Source organism: Triticum aestivum, chromosome 5D (assembly GCF_018294505.1).
Source record: "Triticum aestivum cultivar Chinese Spring chromosome 5D, IWGSC CS RefSeq v2.1, whole genome shotgun sequence".
Lineage (NCBI taxonomy): Eukaryota > Viridiplantae > Streptophyta > Magnoliopsida > Poales > Poaceae > Triticum > Triticum aestivum.
In genome coordinates this window covers 455,916,485-455,933,325 of record NC_057808.1, presented here as the reverse complement: position 1 = coordinate 455,933,325, position 16,841 = coordinate 455,916,485, and positions in this window count along the sequence as shown.

Sequence of the window (16,841 nt, the reverse complement as noted above, 5' to 3'; positions counted from 1 at the left end):
AAGTTCTCACTGGAGGAGCGTACCGCCTGCGTGATGCCTCAGACAATCGTCTAGAGCCAAACCCCTGGAACGCGGACAGACTCCAAAGATTCTATGCCTAGCGCCAAACTCTTTGTTCGTCTCCTTCTCCCCATTGTTTCCCTTATTTTTTTCCTCTCTTTTCGGTTTTTTCTTTTTTAGCCTTAAAGCTTTCGCGCGGCTAAACCGTGCAACTATGACGTACACATCTTCAAATATGTACGTCCATTATACCTGGGGGCTTCTTGGACAGAAGCTTATTATTGTTATTTCCCGAGCATTACGCTCATCACATATGCGCGTTCTTCTCATATGTACCTTTTCTTCGCCATTATATGCATCGATATGACTTAAGTTTTGGCCAAGCTGGGTTGCCTGGCTCCTGTGCTTATGCCCTACGTTCCTGTTAGTTCGGCTAGGGCATAAAGGGAGCACCTCTGCGATTGTTACTGCCGGGTCATCCGGATGTGTACCTCAGAATGGGTGAAGCCGAAAGCTAGCGTTCTTAAGGGAATATTTGGTCGGTGGATTATAGATGTTTTTGCATTCACCCCATTATGAATCCCCGGATGTTATGTATACTGCGATTTCTTCCAATCGCAGTTCGGACATGCATTTTAACGCATGCACACCCAGGGAAAGGAACCCTTAATGGAACTATTCTCTCTGGAAGATGTTTCTTACAATCATAATGTAATATAACATAACTAGCCGGATACAACTTGTCTGTTCAAGCAACTATGACCCCTACGCCTGGTTTCCACGCATACCCCGGTCTATTTTACCGCTCAGGTATTCGGAAACACTCTGCACCTTTGGGTCCAGAGGTCGAAGCGAAAAGGTATGCCGTGACAATCGTTTTACAATTCACCTAGAGGTACATATATCAAAGAAAGTACATAGTCACTTGGACTAAAAAATTTCCGTCTCTATACCATCCAGCAGGCTGTCTAACTACAATCCTGCTGGGAATACTTGGCAGCTACTTCTACTTGATCATATACCAAACTAACGGGAACTTCTTTTCCATCTGACCCTAGAGGTCCGACCCGAGCCATGTGATTCGGATCGAGCTTGGTATACCGTGTTTTTACCATGGCCCAGGCCTCTCGTGCACCTTCTCGGCAGGCCAATATCTTCCATAATCGGAAACGCCGCCGCGCTCCCTTAAACAGCTGTACAAGCTCCTCCATACTTCCTGGAGGGGAGGCGGACAGCCATAACGCCTTGGCAACACTTCGCATTGCCTGCCGAGCTTGCTCGTGCATTTGCGACACCTCTTGTAGCAGATCGCCCGAAGATCCAGACACCTCCTCTTTAGGACGGCCAGTCAGCATACCTACAGACATAATTCTGTTAGTTCCTTTCCTCGCCCAATTACACGGAGGTAAGTTTGAACACATACTAAATATGACGCCTCTAGCCTCCTATTTTCCTTCACGAAGTCAGCCAGCTGGGCCCGCACATCTTTCAATTCTTCACCCAGCTGGGTGTTGGAATCGTGGAGTTTGTTTTTCTCCTCCCTGACACGTGTCAGTATACATTCGCTCGCGACATGTTGCATTTTGGCTTCTTGTTCACCCGCTTGCGCAACTTCTAAGGACTCTTTCAGTTGATCGGATGATCCTACTACGAGTTATGCAACTGTGTTAAGCATTGCGGACATATAATTTTCTTTTTTTTCTCGATAGAGGGAAACATTACCAGACGATGCCTTCTTGGATTTCTCCAGTTCGGCGGCCACAGCAGACAGCTGGGCTCGGCACCTTTCCATCTCTTTAGACAGGAGGTTGTTCTTCTCCGTGAGCACCTGGATATACAACGATCCTTAAATCAGTTGTATCAACTGCTTCAAGTCTCAGGGGCTACTGGTATATAATTATCAGATTTGTACAAATGTGTATATGCACTTACCCGCATATCTTTTAAATGTTGGTCTGTGGCTCTGGTAAGCCCATCTCGAGCAGCTCGGATATATGTATCAGTCGAGCTGAAGGCGTTGAATGCCTCCTTTGTAAAACTAGGGTCGTGAAGAGCGGCCCGCCGACACCGATGACTCATAGCGCTCTCCACTTCGGAGTTTGTGATGGATACATCATCCGACTCCTCGGTCGAAGGACAATCCGGCGTCGCTCCCGCACTAGCCTTTGCCTTTAACGCTGGGTCGGGAACCTGACTTGTGGAGGCGCAACCGGCAAGATCCCCGGACATAGTCCGGCGAACGCTTTTCCTGATAAAATGCAGTGGATAATGTCACCGTTGGATATGACCGCCAGAAGGCATGATTACAAACCATACCTCTTTGCTGAAGGCTCTGCCGTACTATCGTTCACTTTCCTCTTTGAAGATTTGCTTGGCACGGGTGCCGCACTCTTGGGAGATGCCCCTGGCGCACGTTGAGGCGTCGTTCGCCTCCCCTTTGTAGCACAAAATAGTGCGGTGAGTAAGGCATAATAAGGAAGCTCTCTCGAAGAAGGTGTCTCTTGATCACTTACATGTGAGGCAAGAAGGAGACCGGGATAGTCGGCGGTGATGGCCACTTCCGTGCCGTCATAGCTCGCCTGGTAAAACACCCCATCCTCGAGCTCCACGAATATGTCTGGATTCTCTTCGAATCCGGGATCAAGGTCCCGGTTGTGATTCTCTGGCTGTGGGGCGGGGCTATGGATCTCCTTGGCAACCTTCTGCCATTCCTGTTATGAATGGATGAATTGATGTTTGCTCAAATTGACTCAGGAAAAGAATTGAGTAAAGTGGTGGGGTTTAGAACTCACCCAGCTAGGAGGATTGTACATGGAAAATCCATCTCGACAATTAATGCGAGTGAACTCCTCCTTTTCCCCTTTGTACAACTCGGCCAATATTTTTGCCAGAGCAGCGAGGGTGTCCGGACCCTTTTGACTGCAGCGGGAGGCGTCATCTTCCCCATTGTAGTGCCACATGGGGAGCCCTCTGTATTGAAGCGCCTGAACCCCCCGCACTATGGAAGTTGCCATTACCTCGACTATTGACAGTCCGGACTAGGCGAGTATCTTTATCTTGCCCATCAATTGACGGACTTCCGCGCTATCTTCCTCCTCGTGGCTCCGAGGGCGCCAGCTATGGCGTTTCTTCAACGGAGCGCCTGAAAACCCGGGAAGACCCATTCAGACTGGGTCAGGAAGAGTGACATCCTCGATATAGCACCACTCTGAAGGCCAGTCTTCGGGCGCCTTCTTCGGCGTGCCGGACAAGTATCCGTTCCCGGCTATGCGCCATACTTCGACACCTCCCACTTCGAATATTAATCCATCTTGGTTGCGAGGAACGAGGCAGAATAGATTCCTCCACAATTCAAAATGGGCCTCACACCCCAGAAATAACTCGCAAAGAGCAACGTAACCTGCAATATGCAAGATGGAGGTAGGAGTGAAGTTGTGCAGTTGAAGACCATAATACTCCAGAAGCCCTCGAAGGAACGGATGGATTGGAAATCTGACGCCTCTTAGCAAATAGGGGACGAAGCACACTCGCTCCCCCTTGGATGGATTGGGGAAATTCTCAGCCTGAGCCCCGCCATTGAAGGAGGTCAACCCTACTCGAACAGGGACTAGATCTACGGGGGGAAGGAATCCCTATGTTTGCAGCTTCACCAGCCGACTGTGGGATACGGAGCACCTCTCCCATTCGCCTTTTTCAGGGCCATAGGGATGGGAGTGAGAACTCGAAGTGCTGGCCATGTTGGAGTGGTCTTTCCTAGCAAGATCTAAGGATTTTTCCGCGTGGTGCTGAATGAATCTGAGATCCAGTCTCTTTAAATAGACATTCCTTCCTACATGGTCGGGGTGTTATGTGTAAAAACACCCTGACCTCTCGCATTCGCTTGACATGTGGGGGCTGAAGTTGTTGATACAAAGAAGCCGAGGGGTACGACATTAAATTGAAAGCCGAATACATCACTTTGAAGTCATCGGAGGAGGAACCCGCCTTGCAATGCCGAAGACAATCTGCACGCCGGACACCTTGTTATTGAAGTCTGGTTCGGGGGCTACTGAGGGAGTCCTGGACTAAGGGGTCCTCGGGCGTCTGGCCTGTTAGCCATGGGCTGAACTGATGGGCTGTGAACATACAAAGACCGAAGACTCTACCCGTGTCCGGATGGGACTCTCCTTGGCGTGGAAGGTGTCGGTGTCAAAACCGGCAGATCTCGGGTAGGGGGTCTCAAGCTATGTGTCATGGATCGATGGGTAACAGGAGACAGGGGACACGATGTTTACCCAGGTTCGGGCCCTCTCTATCGAGGTAATACCCTACTTCCTGCTTGATTGATCTTGATGAATATAGGGTTACAAGAGTTGATCTACCTCGAGATCATATATTGTGGTCTAAGACCTAAAGGTATGATGAGTAATGTCATAATGATCTATCGACTAGCCCGGCCTTGGCTTATATAATGCACCAGAGGCCTAGGATAACAAGAGTCCTAGACGAATACATTGGTGGAGAGGAGTCCTTGTCTTGATCACCAAGTCTTGTGGAATCTTCCTTGTATGCGGCATGGGCTGCCCGAAGTGGCCCATGAGTAAACCATCATGGGGGTCCTCGGCCCGATCCACCTGATCGGGAGACGACGTGGTGAGTACCCCCTAGTCCAGGACACCGTCAGAAGGCAAGCTTGGCGACCAAATATGAAGATTCCTTTCTCTGTAACCGACCTAATGTAGCCCTAGCTCCCTCCGGTGTCTATATAAACCAGAGGGATAGGTCTGTAGAGGCGAACAAGGATAATAATAGTCAGACATGCTAGACTTCTAGGGCTTTAGCCATTACGATCTCGTGGTAGATCAACTCTTGTAATACTCATATACATCAAGATTAATCAAGCAGGAAGTAGGGTATTACCTCCATAGAGAGGGCCCGAACCTGGGTAAACATTGTGTCCCCCGTCTCCTGTTACCATCGACCCTAGACGCATAGTTCGGGACCCCCTACCCGAGATCCGCCGGTTTTGACACCGACAGGACCGATTTAGTTCAAAATGTGAACGTTAGGATTTTCGGTGGGACCGACATGTCAACTCAGTGGGACCGATTTCATTAGGGTTAGGGCATAACTTAATCTCGGTGAGACCGATTACACAAACTCGGTGGGACCGATTTTGGTAATAAGCTAACCAGAGAGTTGTTCAGGCAAACTCGGTGGGACCGATTCGCTCATCTTAGGTGAACCGAAACGTTACGAAAGGGAAACAGAGAGTTTGCATTGCGAACTCGGTGGGACCAATCGCTCATCTCGGTTGGACCGAAACGTTACGAAGGGAAACAGAGAGTTTGCAATCCCATCTCGGTGAGACCGAGATCCCTATTGGTGACACCGAAGTGACTAGGGTTTTGTGGCAATGGCTATGTCAAGTGAACTCGGTGGCGCCGGATAGAAGGTTTCGGTGGGGTCGAGTTTGACTTTTGGTTTGGGACATATGTGGATGTGAGAAAGTGGTTGAGGGCTTTGGAGCATATCACTAAGCACTTTGAGCAAGAAGCTCATTAAGCAACACCTCATCCCCTTTTAATAGTATTGGCTTTACTATGGACTCAATATGATCTTGGATCACTAAAATGAAAATGTAGAGTCTTGAGCTTTAGAGCTTGAGCCAAACTTTTGTCCTTAGCATTTTGAGGGGTCCACATTTCTAATCCATGCCATGCCAAACATTGAACTTTTCTGAATTATTCATCTTGAGATAGCATTAGTTCAATGCACTATATGTTGTTAATAATTACCAAAACCACCCAGGGATAGTTGCACTTTCAATCTCCCCCTTTTTGGTAATTGATGACAACATATAGATCAAAGCTTCGACAAATGATAATAAGATTGAAATACATCGTCCCTTTGAGAAGTATGTGATAAGCAAGAGCTCCCCCTAAATTTTTGCATTATTTAGAATTTGCTTTTGAATGTGAATACACAATCGATTAGGATCATTGGTTACTCTTCCATGTCACATACATCTTGGTGGAGCGCTCAAAATGATACAACTTAAAAACATGCACTCATCACCAAGAAAAGTGAATGATCATAAATGGATATAAAGGTAATATCATCCAAACAAGCATTAAGGTAGCATATGATCAAACACATGATCATACAAGTATCTCACACAAGGGCATAAATTATCAAACAATCAATAAAGTTCAACCAAAAGCAAGAGAGACAAAAGAAGCAACACTCTCTCTCGAAGCCTATGATCTATACATATTTCTCCCCCTTTGGCAACAAGTTACCAAAAAGTTCAAATATGCATAGTGCTATGCGTCGCTCAGGCTTGGTCTTCGAGAGGTGGTGTAGAGAGAACTCCAAGGACGAAGGCATCTGTTGATGTAGTTGGAGCTGGTGGAGTGGCTGTTGGAGGTGGCACTGAAGTTGTGGCTGCTGGTGCTGATGTTGTAGCTCTAGTATCTGGTATAGGCACTGCAGCAGACCTCTGACCTCTAGGCACTCGCTGAAATGCATCAGTAGTAGCCTTCCCCTTCTTCTCTTCTGCTTCCTCCTGAAGCTGCTCAACTGCTGTCTGTATCTTAGTAACCTTCAGATCAAGATCATAAAATTTTGTCTCTATGATCCTCTCCAAACTCTCCTGATTCTGAGTCAGGGTGGCCAAGCCCTTCTCAATCCTCAAAGTAGATTGGATCAGATATGCTAGCTGATCTTGCTTGCTCTTCAGGAAAACATGAGATGCCTCTTCAGCACTTGGCATCTTTGCAGCTTTCTCTGCCGTTGCTTTAGCTCTCTTTTCTTGTGCTTGCACTGATGAAGGTTCATTCTCAGTCATTACAACCTTGTTGTCTTCAAATTCAGGATAGATAGGTAAATGATCCTTGTCCAACAGATAAGTTCCTGTGCCCTTCGTGGAGTTGATGAGCATCTGAATATATGGAGCATACCCACATGATATCTTCTGGTCAGCAGTTGTCCTATTGATTGTCTCAACAATCAGACTCATGACCTTGAACTTCTGAGGGACATCAAATATGTGCAGCAAGTTGGTTGAGTGTCCCCTAATCATCTTGTGATCTCCTGACTTGGGTAGCAGAGTGTGCCTTAGAATGGTGTTGATGGTAGGAATACTAGACAACAGATAGTGTACAGATCCATGTGTGTCTCCAAAGCTTTATCAGGGATCTCTTTGTACATGTTTGCCATGGAGTTGTGGTCTTTCTTCTTCTTGGCATACACATCCAAGTCATCCTCATGAGCTTCTGGGGCATTTATCAATTTGGCCCATTCATCAACAGTGGATTGATACCTAGTACCTTCTAACATCCAGACTATCCTCCCATCTGGATAGAAATGAGCAGTGGAGTAGAATTGCAGTATGAGCTCATCATTCCATTTGGCGAGTTTCTGTCCAACAAACTCATCAACTCCACAAGCTTTGAAGCTGTCATATACACCTGGGTAGTGATCTTCTTTCTTCTTGATGTACTCCTAGTTGATCCATCTCATGTCACATACCATTGGCTTCTTATCAAGGAGAATGGTCTCATAGAAATCTTGCTGTTCTTTGGTGTGGAACCTGTAGTCAACAGCAGTCCTCCTACTCACAGCATAGGGATTAGACTGTCTCCACAATCTTAATCATGCATCCTTCCTGATGTTCATGTCTTCAGCCACAGGATGAGCATCATTGTGGTCTGGGATCTTGGGTTTCAGTTTTCTCAGCACAAGACCTTCACCTTCCTCTTCTTCAGCTTCAGGCACTGGGGCCTTGTTCTTCTCTTCAGCAGGAATGTTCCTGGTGCTTCTCTTTGGAGCAGACTCCTGAGCTTGAGCTGGTGCTATGGGAGTAGTTTTGGGCTTTGATGGAGCAGCCCCTGACTTGATTGCATCTCCCATAAGCTTCTGAGCTTTGGGTGCTGGAGCATCTTCTTCCTCTTCTTCTTCTTCATCTCTCATCATGGAGGGATTGCCAATGACTCTGGCAATGGTCTTCTTGACCCCCTCCTTCCTTTTCTTGCCATCTCCAGCTTCTTTGGGTTCAAGAGTGAACTTCATTGTTGATTTTGAAGCTTCAACAGTTGAGGCTCTGGCTTTTGACATGGGAACTCTTCTTGCTGGAGCCTTCGTTTTCATCCCTGGCTTTGTTGCAACAGCTGTGCCATATTCCTTCTTCAGCACCTTCTTCTTAGATGTGCCTTTATCCTCAGCAGCCACATAATCCTCATCCTCAGATTCTGAGGTTCTCTTCTTCCTGGTCCTGGTGGCTGCCTTGGGCAAATTGCTTGGTGTGCTCCTGCTGCCATCATCAGAGCTGCTTGAGGGATCTGAACCCTCACTCAATTGCACTTGTTCCTCTGATCTATTCTGGCTATCACTTTGGTCAGCCATCTTGGCAATCTTACTGACAGCAAACCTTGTGAATAGATATAGATGAGGTAGAGTGGATAAGCATCACAAAGTGCAGAAGTTTTTGCAAAACAGATGACCCAAAAACTTAGTTTTAGTTCTCCACAGAAAGCATTTCGGAGCTACCGATTGGATAAACTCGGTGATACCGAAGCAACTTTTGGAGCCTAAACTAGTGAACTCGGTTAGACCGAGTCACAGTTCGGTGGCACCGAGATTGCTAGGGTTTCACACAGAATTGAGCTCGGTCACACTGATTTACAATTTTCGGTCAGACGGAAAAGCGCATGTGCAATGGCCTAAGCCAAATCGGTGAGACCGATTTCTACAACTCGGTCGGTCCGAGATGAGTTCAGCGGAGACCTAACCCTAATTTTCAAATCAAATCTAATCTAAGGGATGTTTTCTCTGGTAGATTGTTTGCATACATGGTAAAGATCATGGCAAAGCAATGTGCTATGAATCGGAGTTGGGAAAATAGCACAAGAAATCGAATCCATACCCTAGTTCGGTGGGAGTTCGCTACGGTGACAACGGCGGAGCAGATTTCCGTTGACGGCAATGGAAACCAGCGGCGGGAGGTCGCTGGCGGCAAGGTGACGATCCGGAGACCCGAGGAGGCAGAGCAGGACACACGCGCGGGCTGAGGGTTTTGAAGAAATTTCCCAAATCTCACCCGTGGACAAGTGCTCCCTGGGTGATTTTGGTAATTAATGTCAACATATCTCTTGTTGGACTAATGCTTCTACCTAGTATGTTTCAGATAAGTTCAACAATGGAGTGGCATGGACTAGAGGACGTGGAACCCCTTCAAAATGCTAAGGACAAAAGATTGGCTCAAGCTCAAAGCACAAGACTCTACATTTTCAGTTTAGTGGTCCAAGATCACATTGAGTCCATAGGAAAAGCCAATACTATTAAGAAGGGATGAGGTGTTTCCTAATGGCTTGCTTGCTCAAAGTGCTTAGTGATATGCTCCAAGCCCTCAACCACTTTCTCATATCCACATATGTCCCAAACAAAAAGTCCAACTTGGCCCCACCGATTCTTTCTATCCGGAGCCACCGAGTTCAGTTGACATAGCCACTGCCAGAAACCCTAATCAATTCGGTCTCACCGATGGGATCTCGGTCTCACCGATATGGGCTTGCAAACTCTCTGTTGACCATTGCAATAATTTTGGTCCCACCGAGATATGCAATCGGTCACACCGAGTTTGTTTGGCCAACTCTCTGTTTTGCTTATTACCCAAATCGGTCCCACCAAGTTTGAGTAATCGGTCAAACCGAGATGAGGATTTACCCTAACCCTAGCACATCGGTCCCACCGAGTTGATCCAGTCGGTCCCACCGAAATGCCTAACGGTCACATTATGAACCAAATCGGTCTGACCGAGTTCTTTGAATCGGTCCCACCGAGTTTGGTGATTTGTGTGTAATGGTGAGATTTTGTGTGGAGGCTATATATACCCCTCCACCCACTCTTCATTCATGGAGAGAGCCATCAGAACATGCCTACACTTCCAACACATAATTTCTGAGAGAGAACCACCTACACTTGTGTTGAGGTCAAGATATTCCGTTCCAACCACATAAATCTTGATCTCTAGTCTTCCCCAAGTTGCTTTCCACTCAAATCTTCTTTCCACCAAATCCAATCCTATGAGAGAGAGTTGAGTGTTGGGGACACTATCATTTGAAGCATAAGAGCAAGGAGTTCATCATCAACACACCATTTGTTACTTCTTGGAGAGTGGTGTCTCCTAGATTGGCTAGGTGTCACTTGGGAGCCTCCGTCAAGATTGTGGAGTTGAACCAAGGAGTTTGTAAGGGCAAGGAGATCGCCTACTTCGTGAAGATCTACCCTAGTGAGGCAAGTCCTTCGTGGGCGACGACCATGGTGGGATAGACAAGGTTGCTTCTTCGTGGACCCTTCGTGGGTGGAGCCCTCCGTGGACTCGCGCAACCGTTACCGTTCATGGGTTGAAGTCTCCATCAACGTGGATGTATGATAGCACCACCTATCGGAACCACGGATAAAAAATCTCCGTGTCTCCAAATTGCGTTTGCACACTCCAATCCCTTCTCTTTACATTCTTGCAACTTGCATGCTTTACTTTCCACTGCTCATATACTCTTGGCATCCTTGCTTGATATGTATTGTGAATGCTTAAACTTGTGCTAAAACTCCACATCAACCTAAAGAATTAAAAACTGTAACTTTTCTTGATTAGAGTCTATTCACCCCCCCTCTAGACACCTCTTCTCGATCCTTTCAATTGGTATAAGAGCTTTGGTCTCCATTGCCTTGGTTTAAACACCTTTGGAGGAAGATGGATGTGTCTACTTTGGGGAGTCTTAGACGTAGAGTGCCTATTCTTGATGGAGAGTTTTTCTATGAGTGGAAAAATCAAATGCTTGAGATTTTCAATGAATATCATTTGAACAAGTACATTACTAGCCCTTGTGCACCTCATATTGATCCTTTGCATCCTACACCCGAAGAGGATCTTGACATGATTCGCAAACTTAGAACTATCAATCTTATCATTAGAGGATTGCCCAAAATTTTGATTGCTAATTTACCTACTCTTGATTGTGCCTATACTATATGGAGATTTCTTGAGGAACGATTTCCAAATTATTCCTTGAAAAATTTAGACGAAATTCTCCATAAGTCTATTGCCTTGAGTAAGATGAATTCTAGTGATCCTAGCTTTGGTGATTGTCTATTTGAGCTCACCAATCTCATGCGTGCCAAAGGAGATGTTGGAATCATTAGCAACATTATTTCCAAAGCTATTCGAATTCATAAAGATAACCATAGTAATGATCATTTATCTAATGAATTACCCTCTCTACGGGTTGATCAATCACAAGATGATGTTGAACATGGATACTATGATGAGGATGATGATAGTGACTATGATCTTGATAATGCAATGAGACACTTTGGTCTTATGGCAAATCTTCGCGGCTACATGGCTGGAGGAAAGGAATGGGTCCTTGATAGTGGATGTACTGATCATATGACCGGAGACAAAGATATGTTCCGTGAGCTTGCTGAAAACGATGGCCCTTGAAAGTATGTCACCTTTGGTGATAACTAAAAGGGTAAGGTGGTTGGCCTCGGTAAGGTGGCCATCTCACATGATAGCTCCATACAAAATGTCATGCTCGTTGAATCTCTTGGGTACAATTTACTTTCAGTATCTAGACTTACTGATTTCGGTTTCAATGTCCTATTTACTGAGGTAGATTGCCAAGTGTTTCGAAGAGACAATCATAAAATGGTCTTTACCGGTATATGTAGAGGTGATCTTTACATTGTTGATTTCACTAAAAAGGCTCAACCTAGAACTTGCTTAATTGCTAAATCTTCTAAAGGCTGGTTGTGGCATAGAAGGCTAGGTCATGTGGGCATGCGAAATCTTGATAAGCTTATTAAAGGTGATCATATCCTTGGAGTAAAAGATGTTTTATTTGACAATGATAGACTTTGTAGTGCTTGTCAAGAAGGAAAACAAGTTGGAGGGAGTCATCGTGTGAAGAATATCATGACCACGAGAAGACCACTCGAGCTACTACACATGGATCTTTTTGGTCCCAATGCTTACAAGAGTCTCGGTGGTAACTCATTTGGTCTAGTAATAGTTGATGATTATTCAAGATTTACGTGGGTGTTCTTTCTTGATGATAAATCGCAGGTCCAAAAGATCTTCAAAATCTTCGCTAGAAAGGCCCAAAATCAATTTGACGTGAAGATCAAGAAGGTTCGGAGCGACAATGGAACGGAGTTCAAGAACGCAAATGTGGATACCTTTCTTGACGAAGAAGGGATTTCACACGAGTTCTCGGCTACGTACACGCCTCAACAAAATGGAGTTGTTGAGAGAAAGAACCGGACTCTTATTGAGATGACAAGAACGATGCTTGATGAGTACAAGACTCCAAAACACTTTTGGGCGGAAGCGGTTGAGACAGCTTGTCATGCAACAAATCGCTTGTATCTTCACAAGCTACTCGGCAAGACGGCATACGAGCTTCTCACCGGTAACAAACCCCAAGTTGGATATTTTCGAGTATTCGGCTCAAAGTGCTACATTCTTGGTAAGCATCATCGTTCTAAATTTGCTTTTAAATCTCATGAAGGTTTCCTACTTGGTTATGGCTCGAACTCTCACACTTACCGTGTCTACAACAATTTCACCCGAAAGGTTGAAGAGACGGCAGATGTGAAGTTTGATGAATCTAACGGCTCGCAAGTAGAGCAATTGCCAATTGATGTAGGAGATGAAGACCCTTCGGAAGCAATCCAAGACTTGTCTATTGGCAAGATTCGTCCAAGGAAGGTGAAGGAGACTACCTCGTCCGTCCAAGTGGAAGCTTCTACCTCACGACAAGGTGAACCAAGAATTGATATGGAAGCATCCACAAGTGGGACACACCAAGACGAAGAAAACGAGGATGTACACCAAGATGAACATCAACAACCTCCTTCTCCACCACGACAAGAGAATGACAACGTCAACAATGAAGAAGACCAAGAAGAAGAACAAGATGAAGAAGATGTTCCACCCCCAGCCAAGCCAAAGCTCCCATGAGTTCGAGCAAGAATCGCCAAAGACCATCCCGTCGAGCAAATCTACAATGATATCCAAACCGGGAGAATCACTCACTCTAAAACTCATTTGGCTAATTTTTGTGAGCATTATTCATTACATCTCTAGCATTGAACCTATGAAGGTTGAAGAAGCATTGGAAGATCCAGATTGGATAAACGCTATGCATGAAGAGCTACACAACTTTGAGAGAAACCAAGTGTGGACATTGGTCGAGAAGCCCGACAACAACCACAACATCATTGGTACCAAATGGGTGTTTCGCAACAAGCAAGATGAAGATGGCCAAGTCGTCCGCAACAAAGCACGCCTAGTCTCCCAAGGCTACACTCAAGTCGAAGGTATGGACTATGGTGGGACATATGCTACCGTTGCTAGACTTGAGTCCATTCGCATCTTGCTTGCTTATGCTAATCACCATGATATCACCTTGTACCAAATGGACATTAAAAATGCTTTTCTAAATGGTGAAATTGAGGAGGAAGTTTATGTTAAGCAACCTCCCGGCTTTGTCAATACTAAGAAACCTAATCATGTTTACAAACTTCACAAAGCCCTTTATGGTCTTAAACAAGCTCCTAGAGCATGGTATAAATGCTTGACCAAGTTCCTTATTGAAAAAGGCTTTGAAATTGGAAAAATTGATTCTACTCTTTTTACTAAAAGGGTTAATGGAGAACTATTTGTATGCCAAATTTATGTTGATGATATTATATTTGGTTCGACTAGCCCTCATTTTAGTGAGAAGTTTGGGAAGCTAATGTCAGAGAAGTTTGAGATGTCTATGATGAGTGAACTCAAATTCTTTCTTGGTTTGCAAATCAAGCAAACTAAGGAAGGTACCTTTGTTTCTCAAAAAAAGTACACCAAGGACTTATTCAAGAAGTTCAATATGCAAGAATGCAAAGGTATGCCTACACCCTTGCCTACTAGTGGACATCTTGACTTCACTAAGGACGGTGAACCGGTTGATCAAAAAGTTTACTGTTCTATGATTGGTTCATTGTTATATCTATGTGCTTGTCGTCCTGATATTATGCTAAGTGTGTGCATGTGCGCACGATATCAAGCGGCCCCTAAAGAGTGTCATCTTAAGGCTGTGAAAAGGATAGTGAGATACTTAATACACACACCAAATTTTGGCATTTGGTATCCTAAGAGGTCTTCTTTCGATCTTGTTGGTTACTCCGATACGGACTATGCCGGAGACAAGGTTGATAGAAAGTCCACTTCGGGTACTTGTCAATTTCTCGGTAGATCTCTTGTGTCTTGGTCCTCCAAGAAACAAAAACTCGGTATCCTTATCCACCGCTGAAGCGGAATACATTGCCGATGGTTCATGTTGTGCTCAATTACTTTGGATGACCCAAACTCTTAAAGATTATGGGATATATGTGAAACATGTTCCATTGCTTTGTGACAATGAAAGTGCTATCAAAATTTCTCACAATCCCGTGCAACATTCTCGAACTAAGCATATTGAAGTTCGTCATCATTTCATTCGAGATCACGTTGCCAAAGGGGACATTGATCTTAAGCATGTTCGTACCGATAAGCAATTGGCGGATATATTCACCAAACCGCTTGATGAGAAAGTCTTTTGCCGTTTGAGAGGAGAATTGAACATCATTGATGCTTCAAACTTGGAGTAGGAACTCCATTTGGATACATGCAAGGCATGAGCCTTTGACTAATCCTTGAAATTTCCTTCATGATGCTATCTATATGTCTTGGATATACTTGCACCCTTGCATGCTATCTAATCCTTGTAGGTACTTGGATGGATCTAAATCCATGAAATTGCAACTCACTCATATCTTGAGCAATTTCTACATCACCAAGTCTCTACACAATGGTGGTTGAAGACAAGGAAGCTCGAAACCCTTCAAACATATCCTTTGACAAATTCTATATTAAATTCTATGATTGTCATTTTGGATACACAAGTGCTCTTCCTTGCAAGTCTAACCCATGTAGGTAGATGAACTCAAATTCCAAGTGGTGCTCCAAATTCTTGATAAGCTACATCAACCTTGAGCAACCCACACAAGTTCAACTACATGATCAAAATCAACACCACCACCCAAGGTATGTTATTCCATCTTAGAGAAGCCTCACTCCAAGTCATGGGGCAAAGCAACTCAACAAGATGCGAATACATCAAGATGCTTAAACGAAAAATGGTAACCCCATTTTGAGCTTAAACGATGAGTATGACCTATGATCAAGTGCCCTCACTTGACTCCTAAGTCAATATACTCTAACATAGGTGACTTTGTCGCCACCCAATTCTAGATGAAGTTCTCTTGTGTTTCTCCGTGGTCTTGCATTTGTCTCGTGCGCATTTATTTCCCCTTTTCATAAAAAAAACTTCATCTGGATTCTTTTCTTTTTTTATTCTTTTGTGTTCTGTATTCTTTGCATCGAATTCATTGCAAATCTTTCAGCTAATTCCTTGCAAATCCTTGTGAGATCTTAATTGCCTAGAGAGCTGAGGTGACAAGTGTTTTCACTGTGATGAACTTGTTCACTCCGGTTTGTTTTCTTCGGCCCAACCGAATTCTTTCAGTGCCACCGAAGCACACAACTTGGTGCTACCAATTTCGCTGCAGAAAAGACAGCTTGCAACTTGTTCCTGCATTTTTTATGCTCCAGCTCCACTCAATGATTCTTGTCCTCTACAAGCATCACATTCGACTTGCTACTTTGCTCTGTGACTCAAGGACCAAACCCATTTGTAATAAAAATCCAGAAGAGCCCTTCTTGGAAATTGATGTCAAAGGGGGAGAGAGAGATCACATCAAAGCTTAAAGAGAGATCACATAAAAAGGGGGAGAGAATACTCAGGGGGGAGAACGTAAGAAACCCCAGATGCTTGGTGTTCAAGAGGAGAGAAGTCACATGTCTTTAAGAGGGGAAAGGCGTGTTCATATTTGATTGTTTGCATTAGGTCTGTTTCTTTTCTTTGCTCTGATTTTCTGTTCCCTATCTTCTCCCAATATCCCATGCAAGATTCAGGGGGAGCAAGACAAATAAGGGAAGGAAATCCTTGAATTCATTGCTCATCTTTACCTTTGGGGACATGTCTATATCCAATAGAGTACTCAGTACTCACTCTCTACATGTTATCCCAGTCTTGGTACTCTTGTGGTTTCTTTTGTTTGCTCTGGCTAGTAGGTGTATCTGTGTTATCTAACCTTGTTTACTCAGGTTCATTCTTTCCTAAGCCAACTCAAGATCACCAGGTAAGTATATGCATCACAGTCATGTGTATGAGGATCTCTTGCTGTTGTACATACTGTTTGCAAGAAGGACTCATGAGCATGAAGGTACATCTCCTATACTTACATCATTTGCTCTGATGCATATAGCCAAGATACATGTAACACATGGCTTACTCTGTCATGCTTATGCATTCACATACTCCTATGTTCCATATTTATATGATTGCATACATATAGGGGGAGCCTATGCATGTTACATGTCTTTCCAAAGCTTTACTTGTTGTTCTCTATATCTTTATCTAAAGCTTTGATGTATGTTGTCATCAATTACCAAATAGGGGAAGACTGAAAGCACAAGTGCTCCCTGGGTGATTTTGGTAATTAATTTCAACATATCTCTTGTTGGACTAATGCTTCTACCTAGTATGTTTCAGATAAGTTCAACAATGGAGTGGCATGGACTAGAGGACGTGGAACCCCTTCAAAATGCTAAGGACAAAAGATCGGCTCAAGCTCAAAGCACAAGACTCTACATTTTCAGTTTAGTGGTCCAAGATCACATTGAGTCCATAGGAAAAGCCATTACTATTAAG